Source organism: Leptodactylus fuscus, chromosome 5, assembly GCF_031893055.1.
Source record: "Leptodactylus fuscus isolate aLepFus1 chromosome 5, aLepFus1.hap2, whole genome shotgun sequence".
Classification (NCBI taxonomy): Eukaryota; Metazoa; Chordata; class Amphibia; order Anura; family Leptodactylidae; genus Leptodactylus; species Leptodactylus fuscus.
The window spans coordinates 9,039,691-9,066,317 of record NC_134269.1 but is presented as its reverse complement, the minus strand read 5'-3'; the positions used below and the strand labels follow the sequence as shown (position 1 = coordinate 9,066,317).

The window sequence follows — 26,627 nt, the reverse complement described above, 5'->3', positions numbered from 1 at the left end:
CCAAACTGGGGTTTTTAGAGGCTCCCTCCACCATGAATTGGTCCAAACTGGGGTTTTTAGAGGCTCCCTCCACCATGAATTGGTCCAAACTGGGGTTTTTAGAGGCTCCCTCCACCATGAATTTGCCCAAACTGGGCTGTTTAGAGGCTCCCTCCACCATGAATTGGTCCAAACTGGGTTTTTTAGAGGCTCCCTCCACCATGAATTGGTCCAAACTGGGGTTTTTAGAGGCTCCCTCCACCATGAATTGGTCCAAACTGGGGTTTTTAGAGGCTCCCTCCACCATGAATTTGCCCAAACTGGGCTGTTTAGAGGCTCCCTCCACCATGAATTTGCCCAAACTGGGCTGTTTAGAGGCTCCCTCCACCATGAATTTGCCCAAACTGGGCTGTTTAGAGGCTCCCTCCACCATGAATTGGTCCAAACGGGGGTTTTTAGAGGCTCCCTCCACCATGAATTTGCCCAAACTGGGCTGGTTAGAGGCTCCCTCCATCATGAATTGGTCCAAACTGGGGTTTTTAGAGGCTCCCTCCACCATGAATTGGTCCAAACTGGGCTGGTTAGAGGCTCCCTCCACCATGAATTGGTCCAAACTGGGTTTTTTAGAGGCTCCCTCCACCATGAATTGGTCCAAACTGGGGTTTTTAGAGGCTCCCTCCACCATGAATTGGTCCAAACTGGGTTTTTTAGAGGCTCCCTCCACCATGAATTGGTCCAAACTGGGGTTTTTAGAGGCTCCCTCCACCATGAATTGGTCCAAACTGGGGTTTTTAGAGGCTCCCTCCACCATGAATTGGTCCAAACTGGGGTTTTTAGAGGCTCCCTCCACCATGAATTGGTCCAAACTGGGGTTTTTAGAGGCTCCCTCCACCATTACTTGGTCCAAACTGGGGTTTTTAGAGGCTCCCTCCACCATGAATTTGCCCAAACTGGGCTGGTTAGAGGCTCCCTCCACCATGAATTGGTCCAAACTGGGGTTTTTAGAGGCTCCCTCCACCATGAATTGGTCCAAACTGGGGTTTTTAGAGGCTCCCTCCACCATGAATTTGCCCAAACTCTGCTGGTTAGAGGCTCCCTCCACCATGAATTTGCCCAAACTCTGCTGGTTAGAGGCTCAATCCACCCTGATTTTCAAAACAAATGTTGGTGCCAACCTCAACTTACTACAAGGGCCAAATTCACTGCTGGTGACAAGCTCTCCTCACTGCAAGTGCCAAATACACATGTTTCAAGGTGTTTTCCTACTGTCAGAGAGGTGGTATTGAGTGTGTAAAGTGTGTAGTTGTTAGGCTGTGATGTTGGGGTAATAGAGGGTCTTTGGTGTGTTAGATGCCCCCAGACATGCTTCCCCTGCTGTCCCAGTGTCATTCCAGAGGTGTTGGTATCATTTCCTGTGGTGTCATATTGGACTTGGTGACCCTCCAGACACGGATTTGGGTTTCCCCCTTAACGAGTATATGTTCCCCATAGACTATAATGGGGTTCGAAACCCGTTCGAACACACGAACAGTGAGCGGCTGTTCGATTCGAATTTCGAACCTCGAACATTTTAGTGTTCGCTCATCTCTACTCAGGAGGTGAAGAAACGTAAAAAAACACTGTTACTCACCTCTCCTAGATCCGGTGTAACTCCCAGCAGGCTTCATGGTAATGTCTCAGACATCACGTGGACCAGGCTGATGACATTATGCGTCGCGATGCCGGTCTGGCCCATAGGACATCAAGCCTGACATTGAAGATGGCTGAAAGCTGCGGGGAATGCGCCAGAGCCCGGGATAGGCAAGTCAGCTGGAAGAAGTGGTCCAAAGGGAAGAGACGGGAAATGTGGGAAGACGTCTCCTGTAACAACATATTACGGCACAGTATTCATTGTAATGTTACCCCTAGCACCCCGGTATTCAGTTTGGGAAGTCAGGGGAGTATCTTTCTATCGTCCGCCTCAGGCAGCAGAGAGGCTAGGTTCACCACTGCCATTGACTAATCCTTCCCCTAATAAAAGTCCACCATTGTCAAAGTCTTAAGGGGTGCCACTTGGACAATCGATAATTTTTTGAAGGGTTCCTTAATGGCAAAATGTCCTCCAGTGATCAGCTGTAATCTAAGGGGCAACCTGGTGTTAGTATTCAAATTCTCTGCAGCGCCACCTGGGGCGAAATGAAATATTACACAGATCTTATTCACATCAATGTATTGTGTAATACAGGACAGGACAGGACACGTCCTTCAGGGCAAGAGACATTTGTCATTCCATTCTTCTCCTCCCTGCCGTTTCTGTAAAAATCTGTTTATTGCGATATGGAAATTACGCTCATGGAGCACAAGGGGCGTTCTCACCGCGCTCTGAGCACGCCCACGCCATAACCTCTCGCTGTCCCTTAGTTAATTCTGTTCATGCCCCTCTTCATCTTCTGATCTGCTGCCTTGCATAGGCATTTGACACTGCGCTTTACGTAGATGAAATCTGGCGCATGCGCAGTCTGTTCTGCCACTTCAGGTTCAGACAGAGCCAACTTGCTTGGTCCACCATTTTGCAGTGGTCTGTTACACAAGTGTACTGCATACAACCTACATCCGGAAGGTGGTTGCCTTGTTCTGCCAGGATATACCGGTACATCCAAGCAGAACACAGCAGCTGCGCAAGATCGTGCAGCTGCTGAAACTGGGAGCCGGCTGTAACTTCAGCCAGAGCTCCCAGATAGAGCTCGCATACACAGCTCGCATACAGGGGCGGATCCAGGGCCGGGCGAGCCGGGCAACCGCCCGGAGCCCCGCACTTAGCGGGGCCCCGCGGCGTGGCCGGGATCTAACAAAATGGTCCCGGTCGGCATGTCCCGACTCCAACTGAGCTCAGCGTTAAAGCAGGAGCTGAGCTCACAGCTCCTGCTTTAAATGCCTATGTATTTCAGCTCATCGGCGGTAGGACGCCGATGAGCTGAATGCATAGGCGTTTAAAGCCAGAGCTGTCACAGCTCAGCTCCTGCTTTAACGCTGAGCTCCGGCATTTGTAGCCGCGATGTGATGACATCATCACATCGCGGCTAAAATATGTGTATGAGGGAGAGAGCTGCGAGGGAACGAGGAATGGTGAGTATGTGTGTGAGAACGTGAGAATGGCATGACACTGGGGCAGATGGAGGAGGGAGAACGGCATGACACTGGGGCAGATGGAGGGGGGAGAACGGCATGACACTGGGGCAGATGGAGGGGGGAGAATGGCATGACACTGGGGCAGATGAAGGGGGGAGAGAACAGCATGACACTAGGGCAGATGGAGGGGGAGAATGGCATGACACTGGGGCAGATGGAGGGGGAAGAATGGCATGACATTGGGGCAGATGAAGGGGGAGAACGGCATGACACTGGGGCAGATGAAGGGGGGAGAACGGCATGACACTGGGGCAGAGACGGGGGGGGAATGAAACTGTGGGCAGATAAAGGGGGAGAATGGCATGAAACTGGGGACAGAGATAGAGGGGGGGACATGAAACTAGGGGTAGATGAAGGGTGTATATGAAAATGGGGGGGAGATATAATTTACGGGTGACTGTAGGAGGATTATACTGTGTGGAATCACATGAAAATTGAATGAGAATGGGTGGAGTCAACATAAAAGTGGGCAGGGCCTAATTTGCTGCGGCGCGCTGCGCGTGCCGCACGTTTTGTTCCCTCTTTCTAGTCTTCAACAGTTGGGAAGTACAGGTTAGAAGTGCGAGACCCCCAGTAAGTAGGGCCCCGCCAAAGTCAATTGCCCAGGGCCCCGCAAACCCTGGATCCGCCACTGCTCGCATACACCTGGCAGTCACATGATCCGCCAGGCTCAGCATCTTCTAAAAGCTGATGGTTCCTACAGGACCCAGATCAGCTCTATAAGGTGTATATACAACGTGCAGGGGTCTGTATTCCTCCTGTAACTGGGGCTAAATGTTACCAGGCCCAGTTACAGGGGAAATCAGTCTCTAATACAAAAAGTGATCAGATGTCCCCAAAGGTCTCTTATGACCTTAAGGGACACAATCTGAAAAAAAAAAAAAAAAAAAAAAGTTAAAAAAATATAAATAAAATAATTAAAAAAATAAATAAAAAATAATAAAACACCATTATTAAAGGTTATAGCCGCACCCCCGACGACACCATACAAAATAAAAATTACCATAACGGAGAGGAAAAACTATTTTATAAAGTTTATGTAAAATGTTACAGCCCTCTAAACCGCTCATACAAAAAAAAACTAAAACGTGTCTGGTCCTGGGACCACAACTTGGCCCAGTACTGAAGTGGTTAAGGATCCTTAGTGAACCGCCCCTTTAAACCTGCCCCTCTCCCTTTAACTAGTATTAAAACTAAAAAAAAACAAGTTTGCCTACCAAAGGGTTGAAGTGTTTCATGGTGCTGTACTGAAGGGTTAACGTTCCTTGGACATTCCATGCACATGTTGCGCTTCTTCTGTAACCAAAAAGTAAATTGTAAACCAATCCGATGTCCTGATTAATGATTAATCGGCCGCATGGACATGAGCTGGAGTGATAAGAGAGCACCAGGAAAGCTGCTACTTCACATAGTTCAGATAAGAAGCAAAGAAAAGCCAGCGAAGAGGTGAAGCCCAAGACGAGAACATTGATGGGAGAAAGACCCATTGATAGGACAACCTGAAGAACCTACATACCCAACATGAGCCTGTCTCAATGGATCTCCTCCATCCGCCAGCTCCAAAGACCAACATCTTCTCACCTCCAGCTTCTCCATGAAAACCAACCTCTCCAGACTTGGCAAACCTCAAGCCAAGTGGAACTTACTAAAGCTCGAACTGTTGGCTATGATGGACTAAATGATCTGTTCCAGGAAAACGTTACTAACCTAGGAGGAAAGGAGAACATACTACTGGTAGGAGAAGCTGGATACAGTCAAGACAACGATGGAGGCGGCAGTGGGCTGTTGGAGGAGTTGTCTTCTGCTCTGTTCCAGTTACCCATGAAGGAAAATTTTTGTAAATCTGGCAAAAACGCTACTGATGGATCCAAGACTTCTCTGACTTGCGTCATCTCGAGGTCTCCATCGGAATCAAGGACGCTGGAATTTCCCGTCGTTCTGGTGGTGTTTCGGGTACCGCTTATAACGGACTCAACTAACTTGATTAAAGAGATCCTGAAGGATATCCGCGTGAGGACCAAGGAGTTTGGATCCGCTATTGTGGGAATTGTCTATTCTTGGGAACCTTTAAAAGATGAGAAGAAGACGGAGTCCAAGGAACGGCTGAAAAACGTCATGAGTCAGGTCTTCAAGGACCAGCCGTGGGGAGTCTGCTGCTACAACAGCTCCGAACCCAGGGCAATCCTGGAGGTGAAACGGATCATCACAAAAACCATGGGAGTCACAACAACAGGTAGATACATCGCCATTCCTCTAGGTTATACCATACCAAAAATTGAGAATGTTCCTTTCTTTGTGTGTGTTTACCCAACAGGGCGGGACAAGTGACAGTCGGGGACATTGCAGGGACACACCATAACTATTCTCGACTGAGCCCCAGTCACATCCAGTAAAACTTCAAAAATACCTTAAAGACCAATTTCGAAACTTTTTTCAAGTAAAATCCGGAACCAAAAATTTCAGATTGAGCAATATGTATGTTAAACCTGTGTAGTAATCGCATTGCAACGTGTGATGCAATCCGGAGACCTGTGCGTGTCTGTTCTCATCCCGTGCATGTGAACCAGTAGATTTTACTAGAGAATTTTTACAAGTCCAACCCTTAGATTATTTTTTTTGAAAAAAAAAAAAAATATATATATATATATATATATATATATATATATATATATAATTTTTTTTTTTTTCCATATACTTTTAGGGAATAAATCTACAATTTGTTCTTATTTATATCCAATCAAAGTTGATAAATTGTTGAAAAAAAAAGCTCAATCAAATTTAAAATGTAATAAATTTTTGTTAGAAAATTTTGGCAAATTTAGACAATTTTTCATTTGCATTTTCCTTGTTTTTACTGTTATGTTGCCCCCTTCTTCACCAGCCCTATTACTGATGTGTTCCCCAGTGTTTGCCATGTCCCTCCTGTCCCCCCCCCCCCCCCGACTCGTGCCTCCTCTACGTGCAATCTCCGAGGCGAGCCTGATAATACACAACTGCTGCCAAGGCGTATTTATTTTAGGTTCCCTGGAAGAATACCAATGATGTGACACTATGGGGCGGAGGAACAGACTCAGCATTTGTTTCCGTTTCCTTTATCTGTCAAGGGTTTTGGACAACTTTAGGTAATCGGAAGTATCATCAAGACGTCTTAGATTTTGTCAGCTGGATGGATGAGGCTCGTCCATAATCACTTGTCTTTGGGTTGGGTCTTCACACTGTGGTCTGCCCAATGGTTGGTCTTTCATGATGAGATGAGTGGTGGAGTTTTGGGCAGCTACATGGGACCTGGATGGGAGCACAAACATGGCTGAACATTGCAGAACCAAACCATCGGTCCTCTCAGAGCTGCTGTAGAGGTCCTCTGTATGGTTGGCTGTTGTGCCCTTACTGTATAAAATAGTATCTTATGGAACAGTATAGTGGCCCCTGCACACAGTATTATCCCCCATAGTGGCCCCTGCACACAGTATTATGCCCCATAGTGGCCCCTGCACACAGTATTATCCCCCATAGTGGCCCCTGCACACAGTGTTATCCCCCATAGTGGCCCCTGCACACAGTATTATCCCCCATAGTGGCCCCTGCACACAGTGTTATCCCCCATAGTGGCCCCTGCACACAGTATTATGTCCCATAGTGGCCCCTGCACACAGTATTATGCCCCATAGTGGCCCCTGCACACAGTATTATCCCCCATAGTGGCCCCTGCACACAGTATTATGCCCCATAGTGGCCCCTGCACACAGTGTTATCCCCCATAGTGGCCCCTGCACACAGTATTATGCCCCATAGTGGCCCCTGCACACAGTGTTAGCCCCCATAGTGGCCCCTGCACACAGTATTATCCCCCATAGTGGCCCCTGCACACAGTATTATGCCCCATAGTGGCCCCTGCACACAGTGTTATCCCCCATAGTGGCCCCTGCACACAGTATTATATGCTCCACAGTGGACCCCACACAGTATTACACTCACCGGCCACTTTATTAGGTACACCATGCTAGTAACGGGTTGGACCCCCTTTTGCCTTCAGAACTGCCTCAATTCTTCGTGGCATAGATACAACAAGGTGCTGGAAGCATTCCTCAGAGATTTTGGTCCATATTGACATGATGGCATCACACAGTTGCAGTCGCAGATTTGTCGGCTGCACATCCATGATGCGAATCTCCCGTTCCACCACATCCCAAAGATGCTCCTCTATTGGATTGAGATCTGGTGACTGTGGAGGCCATTGGAGTACAGTGAACTCATTGTCATGTTCAAGAAACCAGTCTGAGATGATTCCAGCTTTATGACATGGCATTGCATTATCCTGCTGAAAGTAGCCATCAGATGTTGGGTACATTGTGGTCATAAAGGGATGGACATGGTCAGCAACAATACTCAGGTAGGCTTTGGCGTTGCAACGATGCTCAATTGGTACCAAGGGGCCCAAAGAGTGCCAAGAAAATATTCCCCACACCATGACACCACCACCACCAGCCTGAACCGTTACCGATACAAGGCAGGATGGATCCATGCTTTCATGTTGTTGACGCCAAATTCTGACCCTACCATCCGAATGTCGCAGCAGAAATCGAGACTCATCAGACCAGGCAACGTCATGTTTTTTCTTTTTCGGACCATTCTCTGTAAACCCTAGAGATGGTTGTGCGTGAAAATCCCAGTAGATCAGCAGTTTCTGAAATACTCAGACCAGCCCTTCTGGCACCAACAACCATGCCACGTTCAAAGGCACTCAAATCACCTTTCTTCCCCATACTGATGCTCGGTTTGAACTGCAGGAGATTGTCTTGACCATGTCTACATGCCTAAATGCACTGAGCTGCCGCCATGTGATTGGCTGATTAGAAATTAAGTGTTAACGAGCAGTTGGACAGGTGTACCTAATAAAGTGGCCAGTGAGTGTATGTCCCATAGTGACCCCTGCACACAGTATTATCCCCCATTGTGGCCCTGAACACAGTATTATGTCCCATAGTGGCCCCTGCACACAGTATTATCCCCCATAGTGGCTCCTGCACACAGTATTATGTCCCATAGTGACCCCTGCACACAGTATTATCCCCCATAGTGGCCCTGAACACAGTATTATGTCCCATAGTGGCCCCTGCACACAGTATTATGCCCCATAGTGGCCCCTGCACACAGTATTATCCCCCATAGTGGCCCCTGCACACAGTATTATGTCCCATAGTGCCCCCTGCACACAGTATTATGTCCCATAGTGGTCCCTGCACACAGTATTATGTCCCATAGTGCCCCCTGCACACAGTATTATACCCCATAGTGGCCCCTGCACACAGTATTATCCCCCATAGTGGCCCCTGCACACAGTATTATGTCCCATAGTGGCTCCTGCACACAGTATTATCCCCCCATAGTGGCCCCTGCACACAGTATTATCCCCCCATAGTGGCCCCTGCACACAGTATTATGTCCCATAGTGGCCCCTGCACACAGTATTATGTCCCATAGTGGCCCTGAACACAGTATTATGTCCCATAGTGGCCCCTGCACACAGTATTATGCCCCATAGTGGCCCCTGCACACAGTATTATCCCCCATAGTGGCCCCTGCACACAGTATTATGTCCCATAGTGCCCCCTGCACACAGTATTATGTCCCATAGTGGCCCCTGCACACAGTATTATGTCCCATAGTGCCCCCTGCACACAGTATTATACCCCATAGTGGCCCCTGCACACAGTATTATCCCCCATAGTGGCCCCTGCACACAGTATTATGTCCCATAGTGGCTCCTGCACACAGTATTATCCCCCCATAGTGGCCCCTGCACACAGTATTATGTCCCATAGTGCCCCCTGCACACAGTATTATACCCCATAGTGGCCCCTGCACACAGTATTATCCCCCATAGTGGCCCCTGCACACAGTATTATGTCCCATAGTGGCTCCTGCACACAGTATTATCCCCCCATAGTGGCCCCTGCACACAGTATTATGTCCCATAGTGGCCCCTGCACACAGTATTATGTCCCATAGTGGCCCCTGCACACAGTATTATGTCCCATAGTGGCCCCTGCACACAGTATTATGCCCCATACTGGCCCCTGCACACAGTATTATCCCCCCATAGTGGCCCCTGCACACAGTATTATGTCCCATAGTGGCCCCTGCACACAGTATTATCCCCCATAGTGGCCCCTGCACACAGTATTATGTCCCATAGTGGCCCCTGCACACAGTATTATGTCCCATAGTGGCCCCTGCACACAGTATTATGCCCCATACTGGCCCCTGCACACAGTATTATCCCCCCATAGTGGCCCCTGCACACAGTATTATGCCCCATACTGGCCCCTGCACACAGTATTATCCCCCCATAGTGGCCCCTGCACACAGTATTATGTCTCATAGTGGCCCCTGCACACAGTATTATGTCCCATAGTGCCCCCTGCACACAGTATTATGTCCCATAGTGGCCCCTGCACACAGTATTATCCCCCCATAATGGCCCCTGCACACAGTATTATCCCCCATAGTGGCCCCTGCACACAGTATTATGTCCCATAGTGACCCCTGCACACAGTATTATGTCCCATAGTGGCCCCTGCACACAGTATTATCCCCCATAGTGACCCCTGCACACAGTATTATGTCCCATAGTGGCCCCTGCACACAGTATTATCCCCCCATAGTGGCCCCTGCACACAGTATTATCCCCCATAGTGACCCCTGCACACAGTATTATGTCCCATAGTGGCCCCTGCACACAGTATTATATCCCATAGTGGCCCCTGCACACAGTATTATCCCCCCATAGTGGCCCCTGCACACAGTATTATCCCCCATAGTGACCCCTGCACACAGTATTATGTCCCATAGTGGCCCCTGAACACAGTATTATGTCCCATAGTGGCCCCTGCACACAGTATTTTGTCCCATAGTGGCCCCTGCACACAGTATTATGCCCCATAGTGGCCCCTGCACACAGTATTATGTCCCATAGTGGCCCCTGCACACAGTATTATGTCCCAAAGTGGCCCATGCACACAGTATTATGCCCCATAGTGGCCCCTGCACACAGTATTATGACCCATAGTGGCCCCTGCACACAGTATTATCCCCCATAGTGGCCCCTGCACACAGTATTATGTCCCATAGTGGCCCCTGCACACAGTATTATGTCCCATAGTGGCCCCTGCACACAGTATTATGTCCCATAGTGGCCCCTGCACACAGTATTATGTCCCATAGTGGCCCCTGCACACAGTATTATGTCCCAAAGTGGCCCATGCACACAGTATTATGCCCCATAGTGGCCCCTGCACACAGTATTATGACCCATAGTGGCCCCTGCACACAGTATTATCCCCCATAGTGGCCCCTGCACACAGTATTATGTCCCATAGTGGCCCCTGCACACAGTATTATGTCCCATAGTGGTCCCTGCACACAGTATTATCCCCCCATAGTGGCCCCTGCACACAGTATTATCCCCCCATAGTGGCCCCTGCACACAGTATTATGTCCCATAGTGGCCCCTGCACACAGTATTATCCCCCCATAGTGGCCCCTGCACACAGTATTATGTCCCATAGTGGCCCCTGCACACAGTATTATGTCCCATAGTGGCCCCTGAACACAGTATTATGTCCCATAGTGGCCCCTGCACACAGTATTTTGTCCCATAGTGGCCCCTGCACACAGTATTATGCCCCATAGTGGCCCCTGCACACAGTATTATGTCCCATAGTGGCCCCTGCACACAGTATTATGTCCCAAAGTGGCCCATGCACACAGTATTATGCCCCATAGTGGCCCCTGCACACAGTATTATGACCCATAGTGGCCCCTGCACACAGTATTATCCCCCATAGTGGCCCCTGCACACAGTATTATGTCCCATAGTGGCCCCTGCACACAGTATTATGTCCCATAGTGGCCCCTGCACACAGTATTATCCCCCCATAGTGGCCCCTGCACACAGTATTATCCCCCCATAGTGGCCCCTGCACACAGTATTATGTCCCATAGTGGCCCCTGCACACAGTATTATCCCCCCATAGTGGCCCCTGCACACAGTATTATCCCCCCATAGTGGCCCCTGCACACAGTATTATCCCCCCATAGTGGCCCCTGCACACAGTATTATGTCCCATAGTGGCCCCTGCACACAGTATTATCCCCCATAGTGGCCCCTGCACACAGTATTATGTCCCATAGTGGCCCCTGCACACAGTATTATCCCCCATAGTGGCCCCTGTGTGATGTCCCTGTCGGTCATGTGACGTCAGGGACGTCACACATGTAGGCCCGAAGCCTGCCCGGAGAGGTAAGTAGCAGTGTTTTTCATGTTCTCTTACCTCTCCTGGGCCTCCGATCATTATACTCGGGGCTCTGAAAAGACCCTCTAGTACAGTGATGGCGAACCTATGGCACGCGTGCCAGAGAGGGCACGCAGAGCCCTCCATGCTGGCACGCGTGCGGTCGCCCGGATCGCTCACCAACAGGGAATCCGGTACAGGATTCCCCGTTGATGAGCGATCACTGCCTTCAGTTGTATGTGCAAATGCACATACAGCTGAAAGCTGTCAGGGTAGGCCGCGGATCGCGCGACCGCGGCCTACACTGGCTGCAGAGTTTGACCTCTGCCCCGACGCGGGCGCGATGACGTCATTAGCGCCGCCAGTGACAAGAAGGTGGATGCCGGCGGCTCTTCAGGGGTGAGTATGAGAGTGGCTCACTGTGTATATGATGTTGGGGGGAGCGCTTATAATACTTGGTGGGGTGTATGATACTGGGGGGGAGTGTATAATACTGGGGGGAGTGTATAATACTGGGGGGAGTGTATAATACTGAGGGGGCTTATAATACTTGGTGGGGTGTATGATACTGGGGGGGAGTGTATAATACTGGGGGGAGTGTATAATACTGAGGGGAGTGTATAATACTGAGGGGGCTTATAATACTGAGGGGGCTTATAATACTGGGGGGAGTGTATAATACTGGGGGGAGTGTATAATACTGGGGGGGCTTATAATACTGAGGGGGCTTATAATACTGGGGGGAGTGTATAATACTGGGGGGAGTGTATAATACTGGGGGGAGTGTATAATACTGGGGGGAGTGTATAATACTGAGGGGGCTTATAATACTGAGGGGGCTTATAATACTGGGGGGAGTGTATAATACTGGGGGGAGTGTATAATACTGAGGGGAGTGTATAATACTGGGGGGAGTGTATAATACTGGGGGGAGTGTATAATACTGAGGGGAGTGTATAATACTGGGGGGAGTGTATAATACTGGGGGGAGTGTATAATACTGGGGGGAGTGTATAATACTGGGGGGAGTGTATAATACTGAGGGGGCTTATAATACTGAGGGGGCTTATAATACTGGGGGGAGTGTATAATACTGGGGGGAGTGTATAATACTGAGGGGAGTGTATAATACTGGGGGGAGTGTATAATACTGGGGGGAGTGTATAATACTGGGGGGAGTGTATAATACTGGGGGGAGTGTATAATACTGGGGGGAGTGTATAATACTGGGGGGAGTGTATAATACTGGGGGGAGTGTATAATACTGGGGGGAGTGTATAATACTGAGGGGGCTTATAATACTGGGGGGAGTGTATAATACTGAGGGGGCTTATAATACTGGGGGGAGTGTATAATACTGGGGGGAGTGTATAATACTGGGGGGAGTGTATAATACTGAGGGGGCTTATAATACTGGGGGGAGTGTATAATACTGGGGGGAGTGTATAATACTGGGGGGAGTGTATAATACTGGGGGGGCTTATAATACTGAGGGGGCTTATAATACTGGGGGGAGTGTATAATACTGGGGGGAGTGTATAATACTGGGTGGGGTGTATAATACTGGGTGGGGTGTATAATACTGGGGGGAGTGTATAATACTGGGGGGAGTGTATAATACTGGGTGGGGTGTATAATACTGGGGGGAGTGTATAATACTGGGGGGAGTGTATAATACTGGGTGGGGTGTATAATACTGGGGGGAGTGTATAATACTGAGGGGGCTTATAATACTGAGGGGGCTTATAATACTGGGGGGAGTGTATAATACTGAGGGGAGTGTATAATACTGGGGGGAGTGTATAATACTGGGGGGAGTGTATAATACTGAGGGGGCTTATAATACTGGGGGGAGTGTATAATACTGGGGGGAGTGTATAATACTGGGGGGAGTGTATAATACTGAGGGGGCTTATAATACTGGGGGGAGTGTATAATACTGGGGGGAGTGTATAATACTGGGGGGGAGTGTATAATACTGGGGGGAGTGTATAATACTGGGGGGAGTGTATAATACTGGGGGGGAGTGTATAATACTGGGGGGGAGTGTATAATACTGGGGGGGAGTGTATAATACTGGGGGGGGCTTATAATACTGGGGGGAGTGTATAATACTGGGTGGGGTGTATAATACTGGGGGGAGTGTATAATACTGGGGGGAGTGTATAATACTGGGGGGAGTGTATAATACTGGGGGGGCTTATAATACTGGGGGGGCTTATAATACTGGGGGGTGTACTAAAGAGCATATAATACTGGGGGGGGGCCTATTTATAAGCACACAATACTGTGTGTGGATGCCACTGTGGAGCATATAATCCTGTGGGGGGGGGGGGGACACCTACTGCGGAGCATATAACACTGGGGGGCTACTGTGGTACTGTGGAGAATATAATATTGTGTGGTGGGCCCACTGCAGAGCATATAATACTGTCTGGGGTCCCCTCACTATTTATATCACACAGTATCTGTTTTATAGCAGACGTGATATTAGTACAGGATGTAAGAATATTACACGCTCACTATAAAACAGATCCTGTGCGATGTAAATAGTGAAAATTAATTGTTCAAAGTACCAAATGCCGAGACCTTTACATTTCAGTACAACGTTGTTTGTATTATTGAAAGCTCTGTAAAGCCCCACATGACTGTAATTTTTGGTCAGTAACTGTCCGCAATTGTGGATCCGCATAGTATTAAGTCTATATTGTCGTGTTGGCACTCCGCGAAAATTTTGTGGGTTTTGGGTTGCAGTTTGGGCACTCAGTCTCTAAAAGGTTCGCCATCACTGCTCTAGTATAATAATAATGTTTGTGGGGCCGCTGCCAGGATTGGTAAGTATATAGGGCCCGTTACTGTCTGGAGTTACTCCAGCCGGTAACGGCATATTAAAAAAAAAAAATAAAATAAAATACAGCGGTAGCGGCTGTCGCCAGGCCCTCTAATGTCCCGGGTCCTGTGGCAGCTGATACCCCGGTAGTTATGCCCCTGTCAGAAGCCCCCATAGATTAATTGCTTGGTGTCAGCATCTCCTGAGTGAATACTGCTTCTATTGTACAGGCTAGTGACATCACGTTAATCCATTACATGGCTTGTTTGCAGCCGTGTCCCATTCAAGTGAAGGGGGCTGAACTGCAATACCAAGCACAGCCACTAAACAATGTCCGGCACTGTGCTTGGTCTCCAGTGAAGGGGCTGCAGTGCTCACCTGGTGGGTCTTATATATATTACTACAATAGTATCATCTCTATACACTATAGGATGGATGGCGGTACTACGTAGGCCGTGATTCCGAGAACAATATGGAGCTATAATCGGTTCTGTTACCATTGAAAAAATTTACGTAAATTTTCCAATTATTTTATTTTCTTAAATTTTCTTCACAGATGGGTATCAGGTCATAGAAGACGATGGCCTTCAGATAGGAAGATCATTTCGAGAGCTGGTCGGCCAGTTGGGAGGTAAAGAGAGATTTCTGCTCATCGGGAATATCTGTCCATACGCCTGTAACTCCGAGAAGGCTCAGGTTTTCAAGGAGATTACTAAAGCCCTCTTTGATGATGACAACCTCGAAGAAGACACTACCATAACACCAGAGACACAAAAGAAGGTGGCCAAAGAGTGTATAAGACTCCCCGAACCCAAACCCTTCCCTTACCCACTTATTTTGGTGGCTTTTCGTTCAACGTTCCTCAAGGAGGAGGTCAACATGGCTCAGGTCAAAGAGATACTCGCTGACATCAAGGCAAGAGTCAAAATGTGCTCGACCCAAGTGATCGGGGTGGTTTGTAGCGAGAGGCCTCTGGAGAACGCCAAGGAGCAGAGTTACCAGATCATGCTGCAGAAAATCCTAAGTCAGACTTTCAATTGTCCAACGGCGGTTTGTAGCTTTGTGAGGACAAACCTAGAATCGGTGGAGGGGGTAAAGAGATGTGTGTGCAATGTCCTAAAGAGGTCTTAGAAGACTTCTTTAGATGAACTTCAATGAGATCTCCGACAACTACTTCATGCAGACCACAGGCTAACTTTGGACGTCTCCTCAAAGTTCTGTAACATCTCAAACTTTTTTGTTCTATCCTTGGTGGACTTTTCGTTCAGCGTTCCTCAAGGATGAAGTCAAGACAGTTCTGAGGGTCGTAACGTCATCATAATTGATGTTTTCAAGCTCTAAGACACTGGAAGAGGCCGAGGAGCCGAAGACGCTTATGTCAAAGATTGTTTGTCAGATGTTCAGTCAACAGTTTACTCGTTCTTGCCCTCAGTCAAGTCTTGTGTAGACCGTATGATGAAGCAGAGCAGTGCATGCAATATATATCATGGACTTCACCATGCGTGTTTTTTACTTACCAGTCGTGGTGGTTCTGCTATACGTTATACACTTGAGGTCGACTCAGATCTATTTTGCTACCTAGACAGTAGAACTATATTATGTCAATCTCTAAGGGACCCTACTAATGAATAAAGGGAGAACCTTTATATTATCAGAACCTCCCACGCTCGTATACAAGACTTCTCCCGAGCTGCACCACTTCTCTGGAATGCTCTACCCCGGACAATCAGATTAACTCCCAATTTCTACAGTTTCAAGTGCAAACCAAAGATGCATCTTACCAGACAGGCCGATCACATGTCCTAATGTAAGTCCTTCCATAGTTAGACTCCCTAAAACAAACCCTCCTCTGTCCCCGCTCCCACATTACCCCACATGATACGATGCTGTTTCAGTCTAATTTTATCTGTCCAGGCACAATCTGCAGGTTAAAGGACACGACCGGTGACGGCTCATACAGTTTTATGTTTGTGTAATATCAGTAACCTCTATTACAAAATTGTCTGACCCCTGTATAAGCAATGCTACCTCTGATGTTGATCCTGCTACCTCCTATGTCGCCCCTTCTACCTCCTATGTTTCCCCTGCTACCTCCTATGCCACCCCTGTCACCTCCTATGCCACCCCTGCTACCTCCTATGTCGCCCCTGCTACCTCCTATGTCGCCCCTGCTACCTCCTATGTCGCCCCTACTACCTCCTATGTCGCCCCTGCTACCTCCTATGTCGCACCGCTACCTCCTATGTCGCCCCTGCTACCTCCTATGTCACCCCTCCTATGTCGCCCCTGCTACCTCCTATGTCGCCCCTACTACCTCCTATGTCGCCCCTGCTACCTCCTATGTCGCCCCTGCTACCTCCTATGTCGCACCGCTACCTCCTATGTCGCACCGCTACCTCCTATGTCGCCACTGCTACCTCCTATGTCGCCACTGCTACCTCCTATGTCGCCCCTCCTATGTTGCCCCTGCTACCTCATAGATTGTAAGCTCTTGCGAGCAGGGCCCTCAGTCCCATTGTGTGAAATGACTATTTCTTTGTAATGTATCTTTCTGTCTGTATTTGAACCCTACTGCGGAATATGTTGGTGTGATATAAATAAAATGTATTATTATATCAAAGACATAGACAAAATATAACTGAAGCGGGATCCGACACTTTTCAGGATAAACCCTCGGCAGAGATCTGATATTTCTGGTGATGTTCCTGACCCTGACACGTGCAGGATCTGTATTTTATAAGGTAATCCTGGACCTGGACCTCGTCGGTGGGATAAACTTTGCTGGCCAAGTCTTAGACATTCCTGGATTGTAGGAGAGCAGGGAATCGGCTTTCCTCCATGCAGGCATGTTTAACCATTCCATGACATCGGGACTGTAAGTTCTCCCTGGATATTGCTCTACATCGTAGGGTTTATGTTGCTGTTTTTGCCCCTTCGAAGATCTCCAGATGATGTAGTAGCAACCAGAAAAGGAAGACCAAGACGTCTGCCATGATGTGTGAGTGATAGATCACAAGAAGTAAGTGTTCTGCTCCCCCGATACAAGATTGTGACATCTCCTGACAACAGCTCCAGGGATTTTAATTCCACAAATGGTTATTTTACTCACGTCTGTAGAGTCTGGTTGTCACATGAGAGTAGTGACCTACCAGGGGCCAAGTGACCAAGTATATGAATGTATGGAGGAAAAAGAGCTGAAAGGATTTCATGCAAGGCCATTAGTGCCATTAGCTAACCCCACCTATTGCTATCCACTCCAGTAGGGCTCCTAAACAGTATAGTGTCCATTAAGTGCCCCAACACAGTATATACCCTTAGTGACCCCGCACAAAGTATTAGTGACTTCCAACACAATATAATACTGCCACACCGTATAATGTTCACCCAGTTACCCCTTATAGCCTGCATGTAGAACCTGCGTCGTACATAAAAAATATGATACTTTCCTATCCCGGTTCCCATCGAGCTGTCTGCAGATTCTAGTGCTGTCTCTAGTCTGATGCCCATTGTGCTACCTGCTGCAGACACCATTAGTGACAGCCTGAATGGTGGCCAGCTCTTTTCTCACTGTGCTGGGTCTGGTGTCACTAACCTATCTATCTGCAGGGCTGGGGTGATATGCTGGGTCTGGTGACAGTAACCTATCTATCTGCAGGGCTGGGTGATATGCTGGGTCTGGTGACAGTAACCTATCTATCTGCAGGGCTGGGTGATATGCTGGGTCTGGTGACAGTAACCTATCTATCTGCAGGGCTGGGGTGATATGCTGGTTCTGGTGACAGTAACCTATCTATCTGCAGGGCTGGGGTGATATGCTGGGTCTGGTGACAGTAACCTATCTATCTGCAGGGCTGGGTGATATGCTGGGTCTGGTGACAGTAACCTATCTATCTGCAGGGCTGGGGGGATATGCTGGTTCTGGTGACAGTAACCTATCTATCTGCAGGGCTGGGGTGATATGCTGGTTCTGGTGACAGTAACCTATCTATCTGCAGGGCTGGGGTGATATGCTGGTTCTGGTGACAGTAACCTATCTATCTGCAGGACTGGGGTGATATGCTGGGTTTGGTGACAGTAACCTATCTATCTGCAGGACTGGGGTGATATGCTGGTTCTGGTGACACTAACCTATCTATCTGCAGGGCTGGGGTGATATGCTGGTTCTGGTGACAGTAACCTATCTATCTGCAGGGCTGGGGTGATATGCTGGGTCTGGTGACAGTAACCTATCTATCTGCAGGGCTGGGGTGATATGCTGGTTCTGGTGACACTAACCTATCTATCTGCAGGGCTGGGGTGATATGCTGGTTCTGGTGACAGTAACCTATCTATCTGCAGGGCTGGGGTGATATGCTGGTTCTGGTGACACTAACCTATCTATCTGCAGGGCTGGGGTGATATGCTGGTTCTGGTGACAGTAACCTATCTATCTGCAGGGCTGGGGTGATATGCTGGTTCTGGTGACAGTACATGAGTTGAGCACATGAGCACGGCGCAGCACATACCGCACTAATATCAAGTACAATATTTACTTTGGCATTACACAAGGAAGCAAACTCGTGATCTTCACGGCCACTTCACCCCGACTTTACACTGAAGTGAGAATCTTGTTGAAACTCATAACAAAGTAAATAAATGTCTTCGCAACCTCAAATACACAACCTCATAGACGGATTTATTTCTCCTGCCTGCATGGCGCCAACATATGCCGCAGCGCTGTACAGATATTGTCAGGGCTCACAATATACTCTAGTGGTACAGGATAATGACAGGCTGATACTTGGGGTACAGGATAATGACAGGCTGATACTTGGGGTACAGGATAATGACAGACTGATACTTGGGGTACAGGATAATGACAGGCTGATACTTGGGTACAGGATAATGACAGGCTGATACTTGGGGTACAGGATAATGACAGACTGATACTTGGGGTACAGGATAATGACAGGCTGATACTTGGGGTACAGGATAATGACAGGCTGATACTTGGGGTACAGGATAATGACAGACTGATACTTGGGGTACAGGATAATGACAGGCTGATACTTGGGGTACAGGATAATGACAGGCTGATACTTGGGGTACAGGATAATGACAGGCTGATACTTGGGGTACAGGATAATGACAGGCTGATACTTGGGGTACAGGATAATGACAGGCTGATACTTGGGGTACAGGATAATGACACTTGGGGTACAGGATGATGATACTTGGGGTACAGGATAATGACAGGCTGATACTTGGGGTACAGGATAATGACAGGCTGACACTTGGGGTACAGGATAATGACGGGCTGATACTTGGGGTACAGGATAATGACAGGCTGATACTTGGGGTACAGGATAATGACACGCTGACACTCGGGGTACAGGATAATGACAGGCTGATACTCGGGGTACAGGATAATGACAGGCTGATACTTGGGGTACAGGACAATGACACTTGGGGTACAGGATAATGACGGGCTGATACTTGGGGTACAGGACAATGACACTTGGGGTACAGGACGATGACACTTGGGGTACAGAACGATGACACTTGGGGTACAGGACGATGACACTTGGGGTACAGGACGATGACACTTGGGGTACAGGATGATGACACTTGGGGTGCAGTACAACGCTCTGTTACTCCCCGGGTTCTTGTCTTCCTCCTTGTCCTGATCTCTGGGGGTCACACACATTCCTCCTGCTCCAGATCTTCCTCTTATGGAGGTGTCGGTGATGACATCAGTGGCCGCCGTCTCTTCTCCAGTCAGACATTTATTAGGATCCAGACGACATCATTCTGTCTGGTGATAATCCCAATTCTCCTGTGCCAGGACATACAAGGAGACGTCCGGGATGATCAGATCCAGATTATTATTTACCATACCTCCCAACCGTCCCGATTTCCGCGGGACAGTCCCGATTTGGGTGACATGTCCCGCGGTCCCGGTTGGAGGGAGGTATGTCCCGATTTCAACTGAATTGAGTTGAACACACATGCGGCTGAAGGAAGGAGCTGACACAGGTCAGCTCCTCGCTTCGCCGCTGCCTGCGTCTCTCCCTGACACACGCGACTGAAGCTGCTCGCGTGCTCGCTTCGCCGCTGCGTCTCTCTCTCGCTGACACATGCGGCTGAAGCGAGGAGCTGACCTGTGTCAGCTCCTCGCTTCACCGCTGCTGCCGGCTCCTGGCTTGTACATCGCGTCTACAAGCCAGGAGCCGGCGGCAGCAGTGAAGCGAGGAGCTGACACAGGTCAGCTCCTCGCTTCAGCCGCATGTGTCAGCGAGAGAGAGAGACGCAGCGGCGAAGCGAGCACGCGAGCAGCTTCAGCAGCGTGTGTCAGGGAGAGAGGCGGGCAGCGGCGAAGCGAGGAGCTGACCTGTGTCAGCGAGAGAGGCGGCGAGGGAGCGGAGGAGAAGGTAAGTTTAATGTGGAGGTGGAACGTGAATCTGGGGGCAGATGAAGGAGAGGACGGCATGACATTGGGGCAGAGATGGGGGACATGAATCTGGGGGCAGAGATGGAGAGGACATGAATCTGAGGGCAGAGATGGAGGGACATGAATCTGGGGGCAGAGATGGAGAGGACATGAATCTGAGGGCAGAGATGGAGAGGACATGAATTTGGGGGCAGAGATGGAGGGACATGAATCTGGGGGCAGAGATGGAGAGGACATGAATTTGGGGGCAGAGATGGGGGACATGAATCTGGGGGCAGAGATGGAGAGGACATGAATTTGGGGGCAGAGATGGAGGGAGATGAATTTGGGGGCAGAGATGGAGGGACATGAATCTGGGGGCAGAGATGGAGGGACATGAATCTGGGGGCAGAGATGTGGGACATGAATCTGGGGGCAGAGATGGAGAGGACATGAATCTGGGGGCAGAGATGGAGAGGACATGAATTTGGGGGCAGAGATGGGGGACATGAATCTGGGGGCAGAGATGGAGAGGACATGAATTTGGGGGCAGAGATGGAGGGACATGAATCTGGGGGCAGAGATGGAGAGGACATGAATTTGGGGGCAGAGATGGGGGACATGAATCTGGGGGCAGAGATGGAGAGGACATGAATTTGGGGGCAGAGATGGAGGGAGATGAATTTGGGGGCAGAGATGGAGGGACATGAATCTGGGGGCAGAGATGGAGGGACATGAATCTGGGGGCAGAGATGTGGGACATGAATCTGGGGGCAGAGATGGAGAGGACATGAATCTGGGGGCAGAGATGTGGGACATGAATCTGGGGGCAGAGATGGAGGGACATGAATCTGGGGGCAGAGATGGAGGGACAGGAATCTGGGGGCAGAGATGTGGGACATGAATCTGGGGGCAGAGATGGAGAGGACATGAATCTGGGGGCAGAGATGGAGGGACATGAATCTGGGGGCAGAGATGGAGGGACATGAATCTGGGGGCAGAGATGGAGGGACATGAATCTGGGGGCAGAGATGGAGGGACATGAATCTGGGGGCAGAGATGGAGGGGACATGAATCTGGGGGCAGAGATGGGGGGACATGAATCTGGGGGCAGAGATGGGGGACATGAATCTGAGGGCAGAGATGGAGAGGACATGAATCTGGGGGCAGAGATGGAGAGGACATGAATCTGGGGGCAGAGATGGAGAGGACATGAATCTGGGGGCAGAGATGGAGGGACATGAATCTGGGGGCAGAGATGGAAGAGGGACATGAATCTGGGGGCAGATGAAGGGTGTATATGAAACTGGGGGAGAGATAGAGGGGGGACATATAATTTACGGGTGACTGTAGGAGGATTATACTGTGTGCGGGCACATGAAAAATTAACGAGTGGGCGGAGTCAACACAAAAGTGGGTGGGGCTAAATTTGCCGCGGCGCACATTTTGTCCCCCTTTCGGTTCTTCAAAAGTTGGGAGGTATGTATTTACTGCTATATAAGAGAAAAATGAGAGAAAGGGAAGTTTGTACCCCCCCCCCTCCCCCTTAATGGTGTGTTATTAATGGACACCGCGTGGCTCCGCTTCCCCATTGACAAGGGTATAATATCAGTCATTTTTGGATAGTCGTGTTCGATCTCTTGAGGATCCCCACAGATGAGTAATGGGGGGCCGCCCCTGGCCCCAAGGAGTTACTATAGCAGACGAGTAAGGAGAGGTGATAGCCTATAAATCTGGTGACTGACACTGTAGACATTGACATTCTCTTTCCTTTTCTTCTCCGTCTGGCCCAGACCACCATGATGATGCAGATGAGTTGAATACAATGGACACTGATGGCTCTTGCTTCACCGCACTGCCCCCTGTGTGCTCCGGCCCTGGGAGATGTAGGCGCGATGTGATGATGTCACTCACATTACACCTGCGGCTCCAGGAAGCCTCCGGGAGCAGAGACAGAACAGCAGGGGAGTGAGGAGAGGGCAGGATTAGGGGTGTTTATGTTATGTTGGGGGAAGATAAAGGGGAGCATTAACCTGGGGGAGGGGCAGATAGAGAGGGACATTAAACTGGTGTGGAAGATGAAGAGGGACATTATACTTTGGTGGCAGATGGAGGGGGGACACTATACTGGGGCAAATGGAGGGGACATTAAACTTTTGGGGGCAGATGAAGAGGGATATTATACTTCGGGGGCTGATGGAGAGAGACATTAACTGGGGTGGCAGATGAAGAGGGACATTATACTTTGGGGGCAGATGGAGGGGGGACATTAAACTGAGGAGCAGATGGAAGGGACATTATACTTTGTGGGCAAAGAGGGACATTAAACTGGGGACAGATGACGTGGGAAATTATACTTTGGGGCAGATGAAGAGCAACATTTAGCGGTGGGTGGAGATGAAGTGGGACATTATACTTTGGGGGCAGATGCAGGGGACATTATACTTTGGGGGCAGATGAAATGGGACATTAAACTTTGGGGGGCAGATGAAGTGGGACATTAAACTGGGGGCAGATGAAGTGGGACATTATACTTTGGGGGCAGATGCAGGGGACATTATACTTTGGGGGCAGATGGAGAGGGACATTAAACTTTGGGGGGCAGATGAAGAGCGACATTTAACTGTGGGTGCAGTTGGAGGGGGACATTATAATGTGGGGGCATATAATGTTAGGGTAACTGTAGGAGCATTATACTGTTTGGGGGCACAAAGAGAAATAGGAATGGGTGTAGTCAACATAAAAGTGGGTGGAGACAATTTTGCCACGGCGCGCCATGCACGGTGCACATTCTCTCCTTCTTTTGGTACTTTGACACTTGGGAGGTATGGTAGTATTGTCAGCACTTCCATCACATCACCCAGGAAGACTCACCAGGTCTCGGGCCGGATGTTTTTGTCCCAGAGTTTAAACAAACCCAAAATGTCCGGTATAGAATTTGGGAGGTTTGTAATAGGGGATTGTCGTCCCCATGTGCAGCCAAGTGTACACCGGGGCCAACACAAAGCTGAGCACTCGAGAACATTCACCCCGAACTCTGACACTAAGTTTAAAAAATTTACAAAAATGTCAGAGTTTTTGTTGCTTTTGCAGTAAAACAGAGACTAGAGAGAGGCGTGTGAGCGGGACGCGGCTCGCAGCCCAGGACTTGGCTCCCAAACCTGTTTACATGAGAGATACATGGAAAGGTGGGCGGACGAGACACAGGAGGATCCCGGCCGGAGCCGGAGCCGCCACTTATAGGAAAACCTTACGCAACTCATTAAAAACATACAAAAATACCAGGAGGAATTTCTACATTTCCTAATAAAAATATGAACCTCGTTTTATAACTTTTTGCTCACCGCCCGGATTATTTGTGTCCATATTCCCTAGAAAACACTTCACAGAGGGGTAACCTCTTACAATGGCCCGTAAGAGTTGTCACCCAGCTTTCCACAGACCCTGAACAGATTATAAAATGGGGATACATTACTGACCCAATAATCTCCCCTCTTCGATTCTGTCAGTCTTAACTGCAGTTCTCGCATTCTGTTCATAAACTAATACTCTATTTAAGAGCTGATGTGAGATGTGACAACACACACAGAGCACGAACAGAATGTGTCAGTCTTCACTGCAGTCCTGACATTCTATTCCTAAAGTAGAACTCTGCAGAGGAACTGTATTATATATGACTTGGCATGGCACATAGATCTGACTCTTTATTCCTAACACAGACATAGTAGTATCACAAAGTGTCAGTCTCCACTGCAGTCCTGGCATTCTATTCCTAAAGTAAAACTCTTTGGAGGAACTGTACTATAGATGACTTGGCATGGCACATAGATCTGACTCTTTGTTCCTAACACAGACACAGTAGTATCAGAAAGTGTCAGTCTCCACTGCAGTCCTGGCATTCTATTCCTAAAGTAAAACTCTTTGGAGGAACTGTACTATAGATGACTTGGCATGGCACATAGATCTGACTCTTTGTTCCTAACACAGACACAGTAGTATCAGAAAGTGTCAGTCTCCACTGCAGTCCTAGCATTCTATTCTTAATCTAGAATTTAGTACCTTTCATATGTTTTAACCTGCAGACCTTCCATAGTATATAAATCTGTCTGTGTATGCAAAACATATAATACAAAGGGGCATTTTATGCATGTCTATTTCCTGCCTGTAGGGGGCGCTATGTGCTACAGACTGTTACATAAGGACACTCATTCCCTCTTTTCTGCTGGGCTTTTTCCCTAAATGTGACTGGTCAGAAGGGTTCTCTTTTCTTTTAGTGGACACCATGGTTCCCGGGTTGTCAGTGCGGAGTTCCTCCACCTCTCCGCAGAGCATTTCTCCCCTCTGTATACCCTGGACGCCGAGGTCTGAGTCACCGCAGATGACAATATCCACCATGAATCACTCATTTACCAAAATAGAACCAAAAACTGAGATTTTCGTTCCTTAAAGGGGAACTCCATAAAACATATCATTCTTGTATCTTGTGTCTTTGTTTACAATCATAGAGATGTGGCAAAACCCTGCGGCCCCCAAAATGTCGTCTGGGGCCACAGAGAAGATTTGTATCGGCCCATTTACTTCTCTATGTTAGGATTTGTCTTGTCTTCCCGTTCCTGGTTGTCACAGCTCCGCCTCCTGGTATCATATGTTAGCATTCAGCCATGACCGGTGACATACTGGTGTCATTAAAGGGCAACACACACTTTATTGTGCCCATAAGGGTCGTTTCTGGCATTTTAAGGGTTATTCCTATGGCTTCAGATGTCCCACTATTTGAGGGGGGGTCACCAGGCCAGGTCGTGACCTTCATGTAGTAGTCGGGGGCAGGGCCGTGTAATCCTACAATGACCCCCCCCCCCCGGCAGACGTGACCCGATTACATAAAGCTCAGAAGATACAGGAGGAAAAACGTGTTAATAAATAGTCATGGCAGGTTAGCGGGGTTAAAAGGTAACGGAGGAGGAAAGTATGTGACCCCCGAGAGAGTAATGTCACCAGAGCAGGGCCGGACAGAGAGGAGGGGGCAGTAATATGGGGAGGGGGCAATACTCTAATGTGTGTGTATGGGGGCATGTTCTTATATAGATGCATTAGGACAGGGACATTTTTGGATGTGTGTATTAGGAGGGGGCAATAATCTAATGTAAATGTATTAGAAGGGGGGCAATATCCTGATATGAGTGTATTGGGGGGGGGGGGGGGGGCAATAATCTGATATGAGTGCATTAGGAGGGGGCAATATTTAGATGTGAGTATATTAGAAGGGCCAATAACCTGATATGGGTGTCATAGGTGAGGGATTTCTGACTGTATATTGGGGAGGGGGTATCTGCATGATCAGAGTGTGGTTGGTCTCCTGACATCTGTGTTTTGGGGAGGGGGTATCTGTCTGACCTTCAGTATGGTTGGTGTCCTGAGGTCTGTGTTTTGGGGTGGGTGTATTTGTCTGACCTTCTGTGAGGTCCATGTATTGGGGAGGGGGCGTCTGTATGACCTTCTGTGAGGTCCATGTATTGGGGAGGGGGCGTCTGTATGACCTTCTGTGAGGTCCATGTATTGGGGAGGGGGCGTCTGTCTGACCTTCTGTGAGGTCCATGTATTGGGGAGGGGGCGTCTGTATGACCGGGGTGTGATCAGTGTCCTGAGGTCTGTATTTTGGGGAGGGGGTGTTCTGTGTCCTGAGGTCCATGTATTGGGGAGGGGGTGTCTGTATGACCTTCTGTGAGTTCTGTGTATTGGGGAGGGGGTGTCTGTATGACTGGGGTGTGGTCTGTATTTTGGGGTGGGTGTATCTGTCTGACCTTCTGTGAGGTCTGTGTATTGGGGAGGGGGCATCTGTCTGACCTCCTGTGAGGTCTGTGTATTGGGGAGGGGGCATCTGTCTGACCTTCTGTGAGGTCCATGTATTGGGGAGGGGGCGTCTGTCTGACCTTCTGTGAGGTCCATG

General features: G+C 49.0%; 1 pseudogene; it reads right to left on the bottom strand.

Annotated features, from left to right (window-relative positions):
- LOC142204380 (NACHT, LRR and PYD domains-containing protein 12-like) overlaps positions 1–26,627 on the bottom strand; it is a 997,553-nt pseudogene that overhangs the window by 305,347 nt on the left and 665,579 nt on the right.